The following is a 23,178-nucleotide window of genomic DNA, read 5'->3' as shown; positions in this document are numbered from 1 at the left end:
TATATATATCCATACGCAAACAAACATACATAGGGTTAATTTGCATGCAGTCAGCTTTCGGCCCCCGACCATTTTGGAATAAACCTAAACCAAATGTCTACTGTAGTGGACACTAGTTCCCAAAACAATTCTAATAGTGAAGGGAGGTCCGGCCACCCGGTCTTTCGCTTTCTGGAAATGCGGGCCCCAAAACAATTGAGTTGACTATCCCTGCTGTAGGGTTACAGTAACTAATAACCCCTTTGAACAAAACATACATCATACAGTACGATGTGTAAAATGTAAAATAACACTTTTACCCTTTGCATTAGTCCATCTTAGATGAGCTCGGGCCCAGCCGGCGGTGTTTCTGGGTGTTGTTGATAAATGGCTTTCGCATAGTAGAGTTTCAACTTGCACTTACAGATGTAGCGACAAACTGTAGTTACTGACAGTGGTTTTCTGAAATGTTCCTGAGCCCATGTGGTGATATCCTTTACACACTGATGTTGGTTTTTGATGCAGTACCAACTGAGGGATCGAAGGCCACGGGCATTCAATGTTGGTTTTCAGCCTTGCTGCTTACGTGCAGTGATTTCTCCAGATTCTCTGAACCTTTTCATGATATTACGGACCGTAGGTAGTGAAATCCCTAAAATAGCTGGTTGAGAAATGTTGTTCTTAAACAATTTTCCCACGCATTTGTTCACAAAGTGGTGACCCTCGCCCCATCCTTGTTTGTGAATGACTGAGCATTTCATGGAAGCACCCACCTGTTCCCAATTAGCCTGTTCACCTGTGGGATGTTCCAAATAAGTGTTTGATGAGGTTTCCTCAACTTTCTCAGTCTTTTTTGCCACTTGTGCCAGCTTTTTTAAACGCTTTGCAGGCATCAAATTCCAAATTAGCTAATATTTGCAAAAAATAAAATTTTCCAGTTCGAACATTAAATATCTTGTCTTTGCAGTCGATTGAATTGAATATAAATTGAAAATGATTTGCAAATCATTGTATTCTGTTTTTATTTACCATTTACACAATGTGCCAATTTCACTGGTTTTGGGTTTCGTATTATGTAGTACACTAAAACCCCATGCATCAGTGTAGTATTATGTAGTACACTAAAACCCCTTTGAACAAAGCATGCATCAGTGTAGTATTATGTAGTGCACTAAAACCCCATGCATCAGTGTAGTATTATGTAGTACACTAAAACCCTTTGAAGAAAGCACGCATCAGTGTAGTATTATGTAGTGCACTAAAACCCTTTGAACAAAGCACGCATCAGTGTAGTATTATATAGTACACTAAAACCCCTTTGAACAAAGCACATATCAGTGTAGTATTATGTAGTACACTAAAACCCCTTTGAACAAAGCATGCATCAGTGTAGTATTATGTAGTACACAAAAACCCCATGCATCAGTGTAGTATTATGTAGTACAATAAAACCCCTTTGAACAAAGCACACATCAGTGTAGTATTATGTAGTGCACTAAAACCCTTTGAACAAAGCACATATCAGTGTAGTATTATGTAGTACACTAAAACTCCTTTGAACAAAGCACACATCAGTGTAGTATTATGTAGTGCACTAAAATCCCATGCATCAGTGTAGTAATATGTAGTACACTAAAACTCCTTTAAACAAAGCATACATCAGTGTAGTATTATGTAGTACACAAAAACCCCTTTGAACAAAGCGTACATCAGTGTAGTATTATGTAGTACACTAAAACCCCATGCATCAGTGTAGTATTATGTAGTACACTAAAACCCCTTCGAACAAAGCACGCATCAGTGTAGTATTAAGTAGTACCCCATGCATCAGTGTAGTATTATGTTGTACAATAAAACCCCTTTGAACAAAGCACACATCAGTGTAGTATTGTTTAGTGCACTAAAACCCATTTAAACAAAGCATACATCAGTGTAGTATTATGTAGTACACTAAACACGATGCACCAGTGTAGTATTATGTAGTGCACTAAAATCCCTTTGAACAAAGCACACATCAGTGTAGTATTGTTCAGTGCACTAAAACCCCTTTAAACAAAGCAAAAAAACAGTGTAGTATTATGTAGTACACTAAACACGATGCACCAGTGTAGTATTATGTAGTGCACTAAAATCCCTTTGAACAAAGCATACATCAGTGTAGTATTATGTAGTACACTAAAACCCCTTTGAACAAAGCACACATCAGTGTAGTATTATGTAGTGCACTAAAACCCTTTGAACAAAGCACATATCAGTGTAGTATTATGTAGTACACTAAAACTCCTTTGAACAAAGCACACATCAGTGTAGTATTATGTAGTGCACTAAAACCCTTTGAACAAAGCACACATCAGTGTAGTATTATGTAGTACACTAAAACCCTTTGAACAAAGCACATATCAGTGTAGTATTATGTAGTACACTAAAACTCCTTTGAACAAAGCACACATCAGTGTAGTATTATGTAGTGCACTAAAATCCCATGCATCAGTGTAGTAATATGTAGTACACTAAAACTCCTTTAAACAAAGCATACATCAGTGTAGTATTATGTAGTACAAAAAAAAACCTTTGAACAAAGCGTACATCAGTGTAGTATTATGTAGTACACTAAAACCCCATGCATCAGTGTAGTATTATGTTGTACAATAAAAGCCCTTTGAACAAAGCACACATCAGTGTAGTATTAAGTAGTACACTAAACCCCATGCATCAGTGTAGTATTAAGTAGTACACTAAACCCCATGCATCAGTGTAGTATTATGTAGTACACTAAAACCCCTTTAAACAAAGCATACATCAGTGTAGTATTATGTAGTACACTAAAACCCCTTTGAACAAAGCATGCATCAGTGTAGTGCGTAGTACACTAAAGCCCCTTTAAACAAAGCATACATCAAGGTAGTATTATGTAGTACACTAAAACCCCTTTGAACAAAGCACACATCAGTGTAGTATTAAGTAGTACACTAAACCCCATGCATCAGTGTAGTATTATGTAGTACACTAAAACCCCATACATCAGTGTAGTATTATGTAGTACACTAAAACCCCATACATCAGTGTAGTATTATGTAGTACACTAAAACCCCATGCATCAGTGTAGTATTATGTAGTACACTAAAACCCCTTTAAACAAAGCATACATCAGTGTAGTATTATGTAGTACACTAAAACCCCTTTAAACAAAGCATGCATCAGTGTAGTATAATTTAGTACACTAAAACACGATGCATCAGTGTACTATTATGTAGTGCACTAAAGTACATCACACTTTATGGCGGCTGTTTATGACAAGTTTGCGGCCATGGCGGAGCACGCTCACATCGCTTCCCTCCTGCTCCACCTTCGGATTCTAGTAATATGATCTCAGGGCAAACGTGGGGTTTCACATCCAGCGGAGCAGGGGCTGCCCCTCCCCCCCCGCCCTGCACATACACACAAAGCGAGACAACGCAGGGAATAAACACAGCTCACTGTTACGTAACCGCCTCGCTTAGTCCGCCACACTGTGGCGTTTCTGTATCCCGCTGCTCTTTTTGCCCATCACCCTTGACCCCTTGCTGCATTCCGGCAGGCAAGGACTTGCCGCCGCCCGCGGAACACAACAATCCAACACGGTCACACAACCACTACCGTGTTTGCCATTGCTTAAGCGTTGAAAAATCCGCGGTTCCACGTCAAAGCCCTCGAAATGCTGAGTAAGGAGCCATTTTTTTCCTGCCTTGAGTGTGTTTGTGTGCTTAGCAAGACCCCCGGAGCCCGGCCCCTCCGGACTGGAGTGTAAAGGAAGCTTCTTTAAACTCGGAGGGTGGCTTCTGTGTCAGCGTGTGTGGCGGCCGAGAGACGTTTCTGTCTGTTTGGAGACATTCCTCCCGCGACTGACTTCCACGGGCCATCAAGACTACGGAGCGGCCCTCCGACATGTCGATGGGGGAAGGCCGTGTCTATTTAAGGCTCGCAGCAGCCACCGCTTCAGCTTTTTAAAAGACAAAAAAAAAAAAGCACATTCCTCGTCCGATTATACCCGTCGCATCCCGAGTCGTAACACACTACACACAATTGTTAGGATTTGTTTTTGTTCTATCAAAGTAAAAGTTAAAGGCCTACTGAAATGTGATTTTCTTATTTAAACGGGGATAGCAGGTCCATTCTATGTGTCATACTTGATCATTTCGCGATATTGCCATATTTTTGCTGAAAGGATTTAGTAGAGAACATCGACGATAAAGTTCGCAACTTTTGGTCGCTGATAAAAAAAGCCTTGCCTGTACCGGAAGTAGCAGACGAGTAGCGTGACGTCACAGGTTGTGGAGCTCCTCATCATGGCCACCAGCAGCGAGAGCGATTCGGACCTCGAAAGCGTCAATTTCCCCATTAATTTGAGCGAGGACGAAAGATTTGTGGATGAGGAAAGTGAGAGTGAAGGACTAGAGGGCAGTGGGAGCGATTCAGATAGGGAAGATGCTGTGAGAGGCGGGTGGGACCTGATATTCAGCTGGGAATGACTAAAACAGTAAATAAACACAAGACATATATATACTCTATTAGCCACAACACAACCAGGCTTATATTTAATATGCCACAAATTAATCCCGCATAACAAACACCTCCCCCCTCCCGTTTATATAACCCGCCAATACAACTCAAACACCTGCACAACACACTCAATCAATCAATCAATCAATCTTTATTTATATAGCCCTAAATCACAAGTGTCTCAAAGGGCTGCACAAGCCACAACGACATCCTCGGTACAAAGCCCACATACGGGCAAGGAAAAACTCACCCCAGTGGGACGTCGATGTGAATGACTATGAGAAACCTTGGAGAGGACCGCATATGTGGGTAACCCCCCCCCTCTAGGGGAGACCAAAAGCAATGGATGTCGAGTGGGTCTGACATAATATTGTGAGAGTCCAGTCCATAGTGGATCCAACATAATAGTAAGAGTCCAGTCCATAGTGGGGCCAGCAGGACACCCATCCCGAGCGGAGACGGGTCAGCAGCGTAGAGATGTTCCCAGCCGATGCACAGGCGAGCGGTCCACCCCGGGTCCCGACTCTGGACAGCCAGCACTTCATCCATGGCCACCGGACCTGTGCCCCCCCCCCCCCCCTCGAGGAAAAGGGGAGCAGAGGAGAAAAGAAAAGAAACGGCAGATCAACTGGTCTAACAGGGGGGCTATTTAAAGGCTAGAGTATACAAATGAGTTTTAAGATGGGACTTAAATGCTTCTACTGAGGTAGCATCTCTAATTGTTACCGGGAGGGCATTCCATAGTACTGGAGCCCGAATAGAAAACGCTCTATAGCCCGCAGACTTTTTTTGGGCTCTGGGAATCACTAATAAGCCGGAGTTCTTTGAACGCAGATTTCTTGCCGGGACATATGGTACAATGCAATCGACAAGATAGGACGGAGCTAGACCGTGTAGTATTTTATACGTAAGTAGTAAAACCTTAAAGTCACATCTTAAGTGCACAGGAAGCCAGTGCAGGTGAGCCAGTATAGGCGTAATATGATCAAACTTTCTTGTTCTTGTCAAAAGTCTAGCAGCCGCATTTTGTACCAACTGTAATTTTTTAATGCTAGACATAGGGAGACCCGAAAATAATACGTTACAGTAGTCGAGACGAGACGTAACGAACGCATGAATAATGATCTCAGCGTCGCTAGTGGATAAAATAGAACGAATTTTAGCGATATTACGGAGATGAAAGAAGGCCGTTTTAGTAACACTCTTAATGTGTGATTCAAAGGAGAGAGTTGGGTGGAAGATAATACCCAGATTCTTTACTGATTCGCCTTGTGTAATTGTTTGGTTGTCAAATGTTAAGGTGGTGTTATTAAATAAATGTCGGTGTTTAGCAGGACCGATAATCAGCATTTCCGTTTTCCCACAGCCCAAAGTACCGTTCACCTCCCCAAAGTTCATACAGCACATATATTTCCCCAAAGTCCTTACATACGTGACATGCACATAGCGGCACGCACGTACGGGCAAGCGATCAAATGTTTGGAAGCCGTACTCACGGTACCGTGTCTGCATATCCAACTCAAAGTCCTCCTGGTAAGAGTCTCTGTTGTCCCAGTTCTCCACAGGCCAATGGTAAAGCTTGACTGTCATCTTTCGGGAATGTAAACAATGAAACACCGGCTGTGTTTGTGTTGCTGCAGTCGGCCGCAATACACCGCTTTCCCACCTACATCTTTCTTCTTTGCTGTCTCCATTGTTCATTGAACAAATTGCAAAAGATTCACCAACACAGATGTCCAGAATACTGCGATGAAAACAGACGACTTAATAGCTGGCCACCATGCTGTCCCAAAATGTCCTCTACAATCCGTGACGTCACGCGCAGGCGTCATCATACCGAGACGTTTTCAGCAGGATATTTCGTGCAAAATTTAAAATTGCACTTTAGTAAGCTCACCCGGCCGTATTGGCATGTGTTGCAATGTTAAGATTTCATCATTGATATATAAACTATCAGACTGCGTGGTCGGTAGTAGTGGGTTTCAGTAGGCCTTTAAATATCTTGTCTTTGCAGTCTTCATCCATCCATCTTCTTCCGCTTATCCGAGGTCGGGTCGCGGGGGCAGCAGCCTAAGCAGGGAAGCCCAGACTTCCCTCTCCCCAGCCACTTCGTCCAGCTCCTCCCGGGGGATCCCGAGGCGTTCCCAGGCCAGCCGGGAGAGATAGTCTTCCCAACGTGTCCTGGGTCTTCCTCGTGGCCTCCTACCGGTCGGACGTGCCCTAAACACCTCCCTAGGGAGGCGCTCGGGTGGCATCCTGACCAGATGCCCGAACCACCTCATCTGGCTCCTCTCGATGCGGAGGAGCAGCGGCTTTACTTTGAGCTCCCCCCGGATGACAGAGCTTCTCACCCTATCTCTAAGGGAGAGCCCCGCCACCCGGCGGAGGAAACTCATTTCGGCCGCTTGTACCCGTGATCTTGTCCTTTCGGTCATAACCCAAAGCTCATGACCATAGGTGAGGATGGGAACGTAGATCGACCGGTAAATTGAGAGCTTTGCCTTCCGGCTCAGCTCCTTCTTCACCACAACGGATCGATACAGCGTCCGCATTACTGAAGACGCCGCACCGATCCGCCTGTCGATCTCACAATCCACTCTTCCCTCACTCGTGAACAAGACTCCGAGGTACTTGAACTCCTCCACTTGGGGCAAGATCTCCTCCCCAACCCGGAGATGGCACTCCACCCTTTTCCGGGCGAGAACCATGGACTCGGACTTGGAGGTGCTGATTCTCATCCCAGTCGCTTCACACTCAGCTGCGAACCGATCCAGTGAGAGCTGAAGATCCTGGCCAGATGAAGCCATCAGGACCAAATCATCTGCAAAAAGCAGAGACCTAATCCTGCAGCCACCAAACCGGATCCCCTCAACGCCTTGACTGCGCCTAGAAATTCTGTCCATAAAAGTTATGAACAGAATCGGTGACAAAGGGCAGCCTTGGCGGAGTCCAACCCTCACCGGAAACGTGTCCGACTTACTGCCGGCAATGCGAACCAAGCTCTGACACTGATCATACAGGGAGCGGACCTCCACAATCAGACAGTCCGAAACCCCATACTCTCTGAGCACTCCCCACAGGACTTCCCGAGGGACACGGTCGAATGCCTTCTCCCAAGTCCACAAAGCACATGTAGACTGGTTGGGCAAACTCCCATGCACCCTCAAGGACCCTGCCGAGAGTATAGAGTTGGTCCACAGTTCCACGACCAGGACGAAAACCACACTGTTCCTCCTGAATCCGAGGTTCGACTATCCGGCGTAGCCTCCTCTCCAGTACACCTGAATAGACCTTACCGGGAAGGCTGAGGAGTGTGATCCCACGATAGTTAGAACACACCCTCCGGTTCCCCTTTTTAAAGAGAGGAACCACCACCCCGGTCTGCCAATCCAGAGGTACCGCCCCCGATGTCCACGCGATGCTGCAGAGTCTTGTCAACCAAGACAGCCCTACAGCATCCAGAGCCTTAAGGAACTCCGGGCGGATCTCATCCACCCCCGGGGCCTTGCCACCGAGGAGTTTCTTTGCAGTCTATTCAATTGAATATAAGTTGAAAAGAATTTGCAAATCATTGTATTCTGTTTTTATTGACCATTTACACAACGTGCCAACTTCACTGGTTTTGGGGTTTGTATATTGTAAATGTATTATATTTAATTATCAATATGCTCCTCCTTTGGTTACCGCACCATTTCCGGTTTTTGGATGTTAGTGCGCACAGCATAGATATCTACATATGGAAGCAGAGATATGTGAGAACTGTAGCTGACTGCTCAGTGATCAAATAATCCTTGTTTTAATTGTCTTGCCTTCTAAAACCACAGAAGTTTCAGACATTTTCCCCCCGGTCGCCATAAACTTGCGGCTCAAAGACCCGTGTTGTCTATGTACTCATTCATATCTATGTCTGAAAATGTTCCTGACCGGTGGCCGCACAGTATAAATATTGTCTCTCCTGACTTATCTCAAGACAGAAACTTGAGTTGATTTGCATTATTTTACAAATGTGAACAAGTACAAACCCCGTTTCCATATGAGTTGGGAAATTGTGTTAGATGTAAATATAAACGGAATACAATGATTTGCAAATCCTTTTCAACCCATATTCAGTTGAATATGCTACAAAGACAACAAATTTGATGTTCAAACTCATAAACATTTTTTATTTTTGCAAATAATCATTAACTTTAGAATTTGATGCCAGCAACACGTGACAAAGAAGTTGGGAAAGGTGGCAATAAATACTGATAAAGTTGAGGAATGCTCATCAAACACTTATTTGGAACATCCCACAGGTGTGCAGGCTAATTGGGAACAGGTGGGTGCAAGGATGGGGCGAGGGTCACCACTTTGTCAACAAATGCGTGAGCTAATTGTTGAACAGTTTAAGAAAAACCTTTTTCAACCAGCTATTGCAAGGAATTTAGGGATTTCACCATCTACGGTCCGTAATATCATCAAAGGGTTCAGAGAATCTGGAGAAATCACTGCACGTAAGCAGCTAAGCCCGTGACCTTCCATCCCTCAGGCTGTACTGCATCAACAAGCGACATCAGTGTGTAAAGGATATCACCACATGGGTTCAGGAACACTTCAGAAACCCACTGTCAGTAACTACAGTTGGTCGCTACATCTGTAAGTGCAAGTTAAAACTCTCCTATGCAAGGCAAAAACCATTTATCAACAACACTCAGAAACGCCGTCGGCTTCGCTGGGCCTGAGCTCATCTAAGATGGACTGATACAAAGTGGAAAAGTGTTCTGTGGTCTGACGAGTCCATATTTCAAATTGTTTTTGGAAACTGTGGATGTCGTGTCCTCCGGACCAAAGAGGAAAAGAACCATCCGGATTGTTATAGGCGCAAAGTTGAAAAGCCAGCATCTGTGATGGTATGGGGGTGTATACATACAGGTTTTGGAGCAACATATGTTGCCATCCAAGCAACGTTACCATGGACGCCCCTGCTTATTTCAGCAAGACAATGCCAAGCCATGTGTTACATCACCGTGGCTTCACAGTAAAAGAGTGCGGGTACTAGACTGGCCTGCCTGTAGTCCAGACCTGTCTCCCATTGAAAATGTGTGGCGCATTATGAAGCCTAAAATACCAAAACGAAGACCCCCGGACTGTTGAACAACTTAAGCTGTACATCAAGCAAGAATGGGAAAGAATTCCACCTGAGAAGCTTAAAAAAATGTGTCTCCTCAGTTCCCAAACGTTTACTGAGTGTTGTTAAAAGGAAAGGCCATGTAACACAGTGGTGAACATGCCCTTTCCCAACTACTTTGGCATGTGTTGAAGCCATGAAATTCTAAGTTAATTATTATTTTCAAAAAAAATAAAAATGTATGAGTTTGAATCAAATATCTTGTCTTTGTAGTGCATTCAACTGAATATGGGTTGAAAAGGATTTGGAAATCATTGTATTCCATTTATATTTACATCTAACACAATTTCCCAACTCATATGGAAACGGGGTTTGTAGTATTGGACCATGCCTGAAGTCAACAACCACATAAAGAACTGATTGGTGAGACGCTACAAGTAGACTTTGTGTGCCTCCTTTGCGAGTGTCCTGCACTGCAACTCGTTTTAGAAAGAAAGAGAAAAACACTCCCATCACTCACTCCTGTGGACAAAATGTGCAGGGGAAGGGGGGAAAAACTGTCCAGGAAAAAAAAATACAGTCTGTATTACTTTAACTAACACACAAAACCCAAAAGCAGTGAAGTTGGCACGTTGTGTAAATGGTAAATAAAAACAGAATACAATGATTTGCAAATCTTTTTAAACTTATATTTAATTGAATAGACTGCAAAGACAAGATATTTCATGATCCAACTGAGAAACTTTTTTTTTTTTTTTTTGCAAATAATCTTTAACTTATAATTTAATGGCAGCATTACATTGCAAAAAAGTTGTCACAGGGGCATTTTTACCACTGTGTTACATGGCCTTTCCTTTTAATAACCCTCAGTAAACGAGGAGACACATTTTTTAAGCTTTTCAGGAGGAATTCTTTCTCATTCTTGCTTGATGTACAGCTTAAGTTGTTCAACAGTCCGGGGGTCTCTGTTGTGGTATTTTAGGCTTCATATTGTGCCACACATTTTCAATGGGAGACAGGTCTGGACTACAGGCAGGCCAGTCTAGTACCCGCACTCTTTTACTACGAAGCCACACATGACTTGGTATTCTCTTGCTGAAATAAGCAGGGGCGTCCATGATAACGTTCTTGGATGGCAACATATGTTGCTCCAAAACCTGTATGTACCTTTCAGCATTAATGGTGCCTTCACAGATGTGTAAGTTACCCATTTCTTGGGCACTAATACACCCCCATACCATCACAGATGCTGGCTTTTACACTTTGCGCCTATAACATTCCGGGGAGGTTCTTTTCTTCTTTGGCCCGTAGGACAAAACGTCCACAGTTTCCAAAATCAATTTGAAATGTGGACTCGTCAAACCACAGAACACTTTTCCACATCAGTCCATCTTAGAAGAGCTCGGGGCCCAGAGAACCCGGCGGAGTTTCTGGGTGTTGTTGATAAATGCCTTTTGCTTTGCAAAGTAGTTTTAACTTGCATTTACAGATGCAGCTACCAACTGTAGTTACTGACAGTGGTTTTCTGTAATGTTCCTGAGCCCATGTGGTGATATCCTTTACACACTGATGTCGCTTTTTGATGCAGTACCGCCTGAGGGATCCAAGGTCCGTAATAGCATCGCTTACGTGCAGTAATTTCTCCAGATTCTCTGAACCTTTTGATGATATCACAGACCGTAGATGGTGAAATCCCTAAATTCCTTGCAATAGCTGGTTGAGAAATGTTGTTCTTAAACTGTTGGACAATTTGCTCACGCATTTGTTCACAAAGTGGTGACCCTCGCCCCATCCTTGTTTGTGAATGACTGAGCATTTCATAGAAGCTGCTTTTATACCCAATCATGGCGCCCACCTGTTCCCAATTAGCCTGCTCACCTGTGGGATGTTTCAAATAAGTGTTTGATGAGCATTCCTCAACTTTCTCAGTCTTTTTTGTCACTTGTGCCAGCTTTTTTGAATCATGCTGCAGGCCTCAAATTCCAAATGAGCTAATATTTGCAAGAAATTTAATTTTCCACTTCGAACGTTAAATATCTTGTCTTTGCAGTCTATTCAATTGAATATAAGTTGAAAAGGATTTGCATTGTATTCTGTTTTTATTTACCATTTACCCAATGTGCCAACTTCACTGGTTTTGGGATTTGTCTAAATAAAATAATTTTAAGAAAAATCCTGTTTTACTCCTTTATTTTCCTAAAAAAAATACGTTAATATGTACACGCTAGTTATGTCCTTGGATTTTCACTCAGGCCCATTGCCCTAACACACACGCGTCAAACTCAAGGCCCACGGGCTAAATCTGGCCCGCCACGTCATTTTAGGCTCGAAATAATGTGCGTCAACATTGCACTTTTTGACTAAAACTTTGTTCTTTTAATTTTGACATAAAAAAATGTACTGCAAGCATTTGCATATCTTCTAAATCAGAGGTGTCAAACTGGTTTTCATTGAGGGCCACATTATGGCTACCATCACAGGGCCACGCTTGTAACAGTGAATAATGTATGAATTTGCCTCTGGATTTCATTATTAATTATATATATTTTTTAAGTAGACTGTTGATTTTACAGTAACAACTTTACATTTACAAAATGTTACTGTAAAATATATATTTTTTATTTCTTACATTTTACAGTAAATATAAAAACAGTACCACTGTTTTGTTTTTTATGTAAAAAGCTGGCAGCTTAGTTGCCAGAATTTCACTATTAAATTGACATTGTTTTTTACAACATTATATTGTGAATGGAAAAACAGTACAAGTTCCTTTTTTTATTCTGGCAACTTAGCGGCCAGTTTTTCTACCGTGAAAACAAATGTATCGTTTTTTCCATTTACAATAACACACCGTTAAAAACGAGATTTTATAGTAAAACAGAATTTTAACGCACATTTTTTGTTTTTCAATTTACAGTAATATGCTGTAAAGAACACCCCAAAATGTATTATTTTTATTAATTTGATGGGTAGTTTGCAGTAAAATCATAAGTCAAGCAGATATTTAAGTATTTATTTTTATTTAGACAAAAAAGTATAATATACTGTAATATTTGTTGCATTAATGGATACTATTAAAAGTTTAAAAGGCATGCAATTTCAAGCAGTACATATTTTTTTCTGTCAAAATATATTACATTTAGTGAGAAAATATTTCCAGGTGTTTGCGGGCCAGATAAAATGATGTCGCAGGCCACATCTGGCCCCCGGGCCTTGAGTTGGACACCTGTGTTCTAAACCTATATATTATCTAATCTCGACACGATATTTCGGAGCATTTTTCTGGGATTATCAAATATGAATAATTAAATATCTGCCTGTCACCTTGACTTACAACTTTAAAAAAAAAGTTAGCCAAAAAAAATGTGTGTAACGAGCCTGTCATAAGTTACCTTCGGCCCTCTGACTTCATCCATAATTGCTTTGTGGCCCTTATAAAATGTACTAAGCCCAATTTGATTATTCTAGAAGTCACATGATTGTCGAAGTTGCATCATTGACATTCTCTGCAGGCCATGGGAAGGCCAAAAAGTAAGGTCACATTTTTTTTCTGTATATTTGATATTTTAAAAATGATTGGGATAAAGGGGGGTAAAATCTCTACTTTAAAATACATGTTGTTGTTGAATATCTCAAATGTTAATTACAAAACCAGTGAAGTTGGCACGTTGTGTAAATGGTAAATAAAAGCAGAATACAATGATTTGCAAATCCTTTTCAACTTATATTCAATTGAATAGACTGCAAAGACAAGATATTCAATGTTCTAAGAAACTTTAAATAATCATTAACATAGAATTTAATGGCAGCAACACATTGCAAAAAAGTTGTCACAGGGGCATTTTTACCACTGTGTTTCATGGCCTTTCCTTTTAACAACACTCAGTAAACGTTTGGGAACTGAGGAAACACATTTTTTAACCTTTTCAGGTGGAATTCTTTCCCATTCTTGCTTGATGTACAGCTTAAGTTGTTCAACAGTCCGGGGTCTCCGTTGTGGTATTTGAGGCTTCATATTGTGCCACACATTTTCAATGGGGGACAGGTCTGGACTACAGGCAGGCCAGTCTAGTACCCACACTCTTTTACTACGAAGCCACACTGTTGTAACACGTGGCTTGGCATTGTCTTGCTGAAATAAGCAGGGGCGTCCATGATAACGTTGCTTGGAAGGCAATATATGTTGCTCCAAAACCCGTATGTACCTTTCAGCATTAATGGTGCCTTCACAGATGTGTAAGTTACCCATGCCTTGGGCACTAATACACCCCCATACCATCACAGATGGTTATTTTCCTCTTTGTTCCAGAGGACACGACGTCCAGTTTCCAAAAACAATTTGAAATGTGGACTCGTCAGACCACAGAACACTTTTCCGCTTTGCATCAGTCCATCTCAGATGAACTCGAGCCCAGCGAAGCCAGCGGCGTTTCTGGGTGTTGTTGATAAAACTCTACTATGCAAAGCAAAAGCCATTTAACTTGCACTTACAGATGTAGCAAACAACTGTAGTTACTCACAGTGGTTTTCTGAAGTGTCCCTGAGCCCACGTGGTGATATCCTTTACACACTGATGTCACTTTTGGATGCAGTGCCGCCTGAGGGATCGAAGGTCACGGGCATTGCCACTTACGTGCAGTGATTTCTCCAGATTCTCTGATCCTTTTGATGATATTACGGACCGTAATTCCTTGCAATAGCTCGTTGAGAAATGTTGCTCTTATACTGTTCGACAATTTGCTCACGCATTTGTTGACAAAGTGGTGACCCTCGCTCCACCCTTGTTTGTGAATGACTGAGCATTTCATGGAAGCTGCTTTTATACCCAATCATGGCACCCACCTGTTCCCAATTAGCCTGCTCACCTGTGGGATGTTCCAAATAAGTGTTTGACGAGCATCCCTCAACTTTCTCAGTCTTTTATGCCACTTGTGCCAGCTTTTTTGAAACATGTTGCAGGTATCAAATTCCAAAGCAGCTAATATTTGCAAAAAATGACAAAAGTTTACCAGTTTGAACGTTAAGTATCTTGTCTTTGCAGTCTATTCAATTGAATATAAGTTGAAAAGAATTTGCAAATCATTGTATTCTGCTTTTATTGACCATTTACACAACGTGCCAACTACACTGGGTTTGGGTTTTGTAGTTGTCAAAATGCTATCAGCATTAATGCCACACAGCTATAGTTACCAGTAATGTATTTATTACCGTATTTTCCGCACTATAAGGCGCACCTAAAAACCACAATTTTTCTCAAAAGCTGACAGTGCGCCTTATAACCCGGTGCGCTTTATTACGATTCATTTTCATAAAGTTTCGATCCCGCAACTTCGGTAAACAGCCGCCATCTTTTTTCCCGGTAGAACAGGAAGCGCTTCTTCTTCTACGCAAGCAACCGCCAAGGAAAGCACCCGCCCCCATAGAACAGGAAGCGCTTCTTCTTCTACTGTAAGCAACCACCCGCCCCCGGAAGAAGAAGAAAAAACGCGCGGATATCACCGTACGTTTCATTTCCTGTTTACATCTGTAAAGACCACAAAATGGCTCCTACTAAGCGACAAGGATCCGGTTCATAAAAAGACGCAATCTCTCCATCCGCACACGGATTACTACCGTATTTCACAGCAACTGATATTCCTGTGAACCGCACTGTGGAACGGGAGCACGTACGGTGAATATTCGCACCACAGGGAATGAGAAGTCATCCTTCACTGTGGTTCTAGCTTGCCATGCTAACTTCCACCCATGGTGATATTCAAAAGGAAGACCTTGCCAAAAGAGACCTTTCCAGCCGGCGTCATCATAAAAGCTAACTCGAAGGGATGGATGGATGAAGAAAAGATGAGCGAGTGGTTAAGGGAAGTTTACGCGAAGAGGCCGGGTGGCTTTTTTCACACAGCTCCGAAGGCGAACACACCTTCACTAAGACGGGCAGACAGCGCCGGACGACATACGCCAACATTTGCCAGTGGATCGTAAATGCCTGGGCAGATATTTCGGTCACAACTGTGGTCCGAGCTTTCCGGAAGGCAGGATTCACAGAACTGCTGCACAACAACAGCGACACTGAATCCGATGACTTCGACGAGACGGAGCCGGCCATTTTTGGATCCCACGCTTGCGCAACTTTTCAATTCGGACACCGAAGACGAAGAATTCGAAGGATTTACGAATGAAGAATAACTTCAGAAGGTGAGCGCTATGTTTATTTTGTGTGTTGTGACATTAACGTTCGAGCAACATTATGTTGCTATTGCTCTACACCATTTTGAATTTTACTATGTTTGTGATTGCACATTTGCGTACATTTTGGGACAGAGTTGTTAGAACGCTGGTTTTCAATATATTATTAAAGTTTGACTGAACTATCTGACTGTTTTTTTGACATTCCCTTTAGCGCAGCGTAGGCACGGCTTATAATCCGGGGCGGCTTATTGGTGGACAAAGTTATGAAATATGTAATTCATTGAAGGTGCGGCTAATAATCCGGTGCGCCTTATAGTGCGGAAAATACGGTATATGCTAAAAACACACTCCAATTACTGGAACCTTGTCAATTATCACACCAATTTGCCTGAGATGGAAGAATACACACTGAGTAGTTCATCATGTTCAGGTTTCGTGTTGAAAAAAATACAAACTGAAGTCGACTTGCATGATTTTACAAACGTGAACAAGTACTATCAGACCATGCCTGAAGTCAACAACCACATAAGGAACAGATTGGTGAGACCTTACAAGTAGATTTTGTGCGCCTCCTTTGCTAGTGGCCCTAACCTCGTGTTAGAAAGAAAGGGAAAAAAACACACCCTCCCATCAGTCACTCGTGCGGACAAAATGTGCAAAGAGAGGAAGAAAAAAACAAACTGTGGCCAGCAGAGAATGAAGGCTGGTATCGCTGGAAGTAAAAAAAAAAAAATGTTGCTTTTGGCCCAAAGACAACAGATTGTTCTTGTGGCTTAACTCTCAAATGAGTTGATGTTGTGTAGGAAACCTGACGGCAAACCATAAAACTGTTGATTTCATATTTCCCTCCAACAACACTCCTTGACCGGCGACATTGTTGTAGCCGCAAAAGTTATTTGCTCAACTCGTAATGCCGCGATCTACAGGATGGGTGAGTCATTCGTTCAAGGCCTCAGCCCCGCTTGACTGTTGTGGGAATATTTCCATTTTCTGGATTTCCATGAGAGCACACAGCACAACTAAAATGGCCTCCCTGGTTCGACACGAGAGCCAGTCTGCACTTGGAAAAAATGACACACGAGGAGTCATTGCGGGATGTTTTCTCATGCATCTTATTTGGGTGAGTGTGTGTTGGGGAGGGGAGTGGCTGAATCAGATGCCATCCATTGGTCAAACAACCCTTCCCCACCCCAGAACTACAAAGTGTGAAGTAATAATGAAAGGATGAAGTGTGGAGAAATCAGTAAGCCAAATACGCACGAGGACCCATCTTAGCTTTGATCAGGACATGAGTCATTATTTGTACAGGAAAATAAGGCTGAAATCAACTTGCACACAAGTCTCAAAAACTGCACCTACATTGGGTGCGGCTCAAAATGTTGAAGCAGGTTTGAGCCTGTCGTCAGATAAAAGTTACTATTACACAGTACAAGGTTGTTAACAGCCATTAAGTTGCCCTTTAAAATAATTCCAGTAGAGAAGTCTAAAGCAGAGCACCAACGGTTGAATATAAACAACATTCCCATGGTTTTATGCAAACCACCAAACAACCACAAGACTTGTTTTGTGTATATCAGGTTCCCAAAAGCAGCCTTAGGACTGCACAAGAGTGAGCACTGGCTGCCCTCTGCAGGACGGAGAAGTGCAGAGAAAGTAGTCTCAGATATTGAACTGTGGTAAACTCTATGGTTTTAATTCAGCTCAGGAAAGTTCTGCATACCCATGCATCCATTTTTTTACCGCTTATCCCCTTTGGGGTCGCTGGAGCCTATCTCAGCTACAATCGGGCGGAAGGCAGGGTACACCCTGGACAAGTGGCCACCTCATCGCAGGGCCAACACAGATAGACAACATTCACACTCACATTCGTACACTAGGGCCAATTTAGTGTTTGCCAATCAACCTATCCCCAGGTGCATGTCTTTGGAGGTGGGAGGAAGCCGGAGTACCCGGAGGGAACCCACGCAGTCACAGGGAGGACATTCAAACTCCACACAGAAAGATCCCGAGCGCAGGATCGAACCCAGGACCTTTGTATTGTGAGGCAGAAGCACTAACCCCTGTTCCACAGTGCTGCATACCTATTTCTGCAAATTGTTAGAGGGGAACATTATCACAATTTCAGAAGGATTAAAACCATTAAAAATCAGTTCCCAGTGGCTTATTTTATTTTTCGAAGTTTTTTTCAAAATTTTACCCATCACGCAATATCCCTAAAAAAAAGCTTCAAAGTGCCTGATTTTAACCATCGTTATATACACCCGTCCATTTTCCTGTGACGTCACACAGTGATGCCAATACAAACATGGCGGATAGAACAGCAAGCTATAGCGACATTAGCTCGGATTCAGACTCGGATTTCAGCGGTTTAAGCGATTCAACAGATTACGCATGTATTGAAACGGATGGTTGTAGTGTGGAGGCAGGTAGCGAAAACCAAATTGAAGAAGAAACTGAAGCTATTGAGCCATATCGGTTTGAACCGTATGCAAGCGAAACCGACGAAAACGACACGACAGCCAGCGACACGGGAGAAAGCGAGGACGAATTTGGCGATCGCCTTCTAACCAACGATTGGTATGTGTTTGTTTGGCATTAAAGGAAACTAACAACTATGAACTAGGTTTATAGCATATGAAATACATTTGGCAACAACATGCACTTTGAGAGTGCAGACAGCCCAGTTTTCATCAATTAATATATTCTGTAGACATACCCTCATCCGCTCTCTTTTCCTGAAAGCTGATCTGTCCAGTCCAGTTGGAAATGCATCTACTTTGAGTGTCGCAGGATATCCACACATTCTTGCCATCTCTGTCGTAGCATAGCTTTCGTTGGTAAAGTGTGCGGAACAAACGTCCAATTTCTTGTCACTTTCACATCTTTGGGCCACTGGTGCAACTTGAATCCGTCCCTGTTGGTGTTGTTACACCCTCCGACAACACACCGACGAGGCATGATGTCTCCAAGGTACGGAAAATAGTCGAAAAAACGGAAAATAACAGAGCTGATTTGACTCCGTGTTTGAGAAAATGGCGGATTGCTTCCCGATGTGACGTCACGTTGTGACGTCATCGCTCCGAGAGCGAATAATAGAAAGGCATTTAATTCACCAAAATTCACCCATTTAGAGTTCGGAAATTGGTTAAAAAAATATATGGTCTTTTTTCTGCAACATCAAGGTATATATTGACGCTTACATAGTTCTGGTGATAATGTTCTCCTTTAGGATTTGTCCTTAAAATTGACATTCCGGTCATTAGTGATCGTAGCGGATGGTTTCTTATACAATAAACAGCTCCACTGTTACTGATCATTTCAAAAATGTGCTGAGGTATATTTGGAGCAGGTGTTTCCATGACTTCGCCAAGGCACCCAGTCTGGAACACATCTTTTTTTAGTAGGTTGTAGTCTTTAACTTAAAGGCCTACTGAAATGCGATTTTCTTATTTAAACAGGGATAGCAGGTCCATTCTATGTGTCATACTTGATCATTTCGCGATATTGCCATATTTTTGCTGAAAGGATTTAGTCGAGAACATCGACGATAAAGTTCGCAACTTTTGATCGCTGATAAAAAAAGCCTTGCCTGTACCAGAAGTAGCAGACGATATGCGCGTGACGTCACAGGTTGTGGAGCTCCTCACATTGTTTACAATCATGGCCACCAGCAGCGAGAGCGATTCGGATCGAGAAAGCGACGATTTCCCCATTAATTTGAGCGAGGATGAAAGATTTGTGGATGAGGAAAGTGAGAGTGAAGGACTAGAGGGCAGTGGGAGCGATTCAGATAGGGAAGATACTGTGAGAGGCGGGTGGAACCTGATATTCAGCTGGGAATGACTAACAGTAAATAAACACAACTCTATTAGCCACAACACAACCAGGCTTATATTTAATATGCCACAAATTAATCCCGCATAACAAACACCTCCCCCCTCCCGTCCATATAACCCAATACAACTCAAACACCTGCACAACACACTCAATCCCACAGCCCAAAGTACTGTTCACCTCCCCAAAGTTCATAAAGCACATATATTTCCCCAAAGTCCCCAAAGTTACATACGTGACATGCACATAGCGGCACGCACGTACGGGCAAGTGATCAAATATTGGAAGCCGCAGCTGCATGCATACTCACGGTACCGCATCTGCGTATCCAACTCAAAGTCCTCCTGGTAAGAGTCTCTGTTGTCCCAGTTCTCCACAGGCCAATGGTAAAGCTTGACTGTCATCTTTCGGGAATGTAAATAATGAAACACCGGCTGTGTTATCCGGCACAACAGTCAGGGGGTGCATTCTACGGCGGGGGTGCGTTATCCGGCACAACACCTGCCGCAATACACCGCTTCCCACCTACAGCTTTCTTCTTTGCTGTCTCCATTGTTCATTGAACAAATTGCAAAAGATTCACCAACACAGATGTCCAGAATACTGTGGAATTTTGCGATGAAAACAGACGACTTAATAGCTGGCCACCATGCTGTCCCAAAATGTCATCTACAATCCGTGACGTCACGCGCAGGCGTCATCATACCGAGACGTTTTCAGCAGGATATTTTGCGCAAAATTTAAAATTGCACTTTAGTAAGCTAACCCGGCCGTATTGGCATGTGTTGCAATGTTAAGACTTCATCATTGATATATAAACTATCAGACTGCGTGGTCGGTAGTAGTGGGTTTCAGTAGGCCTTTAAGCTCAGTTTTAATAAATCTGCTTAAAATATTCCCCTATTCTTTGAATTCACTTGCATTGTGAAATTCAAACCATTATGTCGATGTCATCTCAGGGCATTCAAATCGTTCGCAACTGGACTGCTTGGTTTGTCTCGGAAGACGTTTCGCCGCTCACCCGAGTAGGCTTCATCAGTTCATGCTCATAGACTTCGATTGGTCAGGTCTAGTCCAATGCTAGGTTCAGGCCAAGACTCAGCGGTCTACTTACACCTTAGGGAGAAACAGCACTCCTTTGGTACGATGGTACCATCTATGTCAAGGTTGAAAAACCATCCCTGAACAGTCTGCAATTTAGCCTCCAACAATTAACAGGAGTTGGAAACATTCTGGCCACAGAAAGTGACCAGAATGCCATTTGTTTACCACTGAATGGAATGTATACGTGGGGGATTCAAACTATTTTGGACTGGTAGTAGTCGATCCACAGCGTATGTTCTGCCACACAATAACTCAGTGCTAACGAGGGGAATTTACACGTTGGCTTTGACAGTCAGGATTGCTCGTTGGCATTAAAACAGTTGGTTTTCTCACTACGATAGGGCAAAACCATCCTTGCCCAGGAAGACCCTTCAAGGTTTTTTGGAGTATATATATTTGGGGTTTTGGCACCAACTGACCCAGACCTGCCCAATCTAAGTCCATGAGCACGAACTGATGAAGCCTACTCGAATGAGCGGCGAAACGTCTTCCAAGACAAACCAAGCAACTTTGATGGCATAAACAGATTATGAGTATGTTCTAAATAACCAACGTTGTGAATGATCCGCACTGCTCTTTTCTGTAATATAATCAGAAGATGAATTGTGTTGTGGTAAGTATTCCCCCATACTTCAACACAGTATGTAAGGTATGGGAGTACCAACGTGCAGTATAGAGTACGGAGTGCATTTTCATTGAGGTACAGTTTTGCTTTGTTTATAATTGAGAGGCTTTTGGAGATTTTTGTTTTAATGTGTCTGACATGAGGTTTCCATGATAGTTTACTATCAATTATTACTCCCAAAAATGTATTCTCATTTCCGATTTCAATTTGGGTACCATCAATACTTATTTTCTGCTCAGACATTATGTTGCGATTCCCAAACATCACTATCTTAGTTTTATTTATATTCAAAGATAATGTATTTGTGTCCATCCATTTTTTCACTATGTTTAGTTCTGTTTACTGTATTTATGAGCTCATCATAGTCATCACTACTGTAGAATATATTTGTGTCATCTACAAATAGTACAAATTTCAGTACTTTGGATGTATTAAACATATCAATATATACATTAAACAGTTTAGACCCAACGCGGACCCTTGGGGGACACCACAAGCAATGCCAAGAGTATCAGATAAAAATTGACCTATTTTAACAAACTGTACCCTCCCTGTTAAATAACTTTTTAACCAGTCACCAGCCAGCCCCCTAATTCCATATCTTCCTATTTTATCTAGTAGAATTGAATGATTAATGGTATCAAAGGCTTTCTTTAGATCAATAGTTTCAGTTATCGCCATTGAGGTTGTTCGTTTGGGCCTAAAGCCATACTGACAGTCATTGATAATATGATGCTTCTCAAGAAAAGATTCAAGTCGTGAGTTAAATAGTTTAAGATTTTTGAGAACTGAGGCAAAAGAGATTGGTCTGTAATTGGTGAAAGCGTGTTTACTGTCACTTTTGAAGAGCGGAGTTACCTTAGCGATTTTCATTTGACTTGGAAAGCAGCCAGTCTGGAATGATAGGTAAGTCAAGGGTTTTACAATATTCAGTATAACTTTTTGAACCAATATCATGTTGATATCAAGGCAGTCAGTGGAGCACTTACTTTTACACTTCCGCACAATGTTTGTCACTTCCTGCTCATTTGTGGCTGAGGAAGAATGACGAAGAATTCTGTTCAATAGTTGATTTTGTAACTCCATTGTTTGGGATATCAACAGCCAATTTAGGACCAACATTTACAAAAAAACTTGAACTTATCCACTACATTACTCATATTATAATCTTCACTGTTTTCATCAATAAAGTAATCAGGATGTCAACTTTGAATATCTTTGTTTGATTAGACTATACAAAACATCCCACGTTCCTTTTATATTGTTTACATACTAGTTTTTTTTGATAATATAACAGTTAGCTTGTTCTTATACCAGTTAATTTATTTTTGTACTTGTATTGTTCGACTTTTTTTATTTTGATGAAAAGTTTGTAGAGATTGTTTTTCTTTTTACAGGCATTATCCCTTTTGTGAAATAAAATATTCTTTCACGGGGCAATGTTTATTATGCAGGGAAGTAAAGAGGTCTAAAAAATTACAATAAGCACTGTCCACATTTGGTTCTCTGTAAACTGAAGTCCAATCCTCAACTGTTAAACTATTGTTTAGGGCAGTTTCCTCAGTTATTCGTTTAGAGATATTTGTCATAGTGTCTTTGGTTTTCTTAAAATGACAGTCAGATTATGGGCCAGGTTTCTACAGCTGTTTAAATTCCCACAATTGAGCACACAGTGCATTCATGCAGGAAAGTATGGCACAACGCAGTAATGTCAGTACCTGGAAGTGGCGAGCAACACAAGGCGCAAAAAGACCTCACCGTCTTAATGGTATGGGACTAACTCCTGTGGTAGTACTTACAATTC

The sequence above is a fragment of the Nerophis lumbriciformis genome, linkage group LG36, assembly GCF_033978685.3.
Source record: "Nerophis lumbriciformis linkage group LG36, RoL_Nlum_v2.1, whole genome shotgun sequence".
Classification (NCBI taxonomy): Eukaryota; Metazoa; Chordata; class Actinopteri; order Syngnathiformes; family Syngnathidae; genus Nerophis; species Nerophis lumbriciformis.
This window is presented reverse-complemented; position numbering follows the sequence as displayed.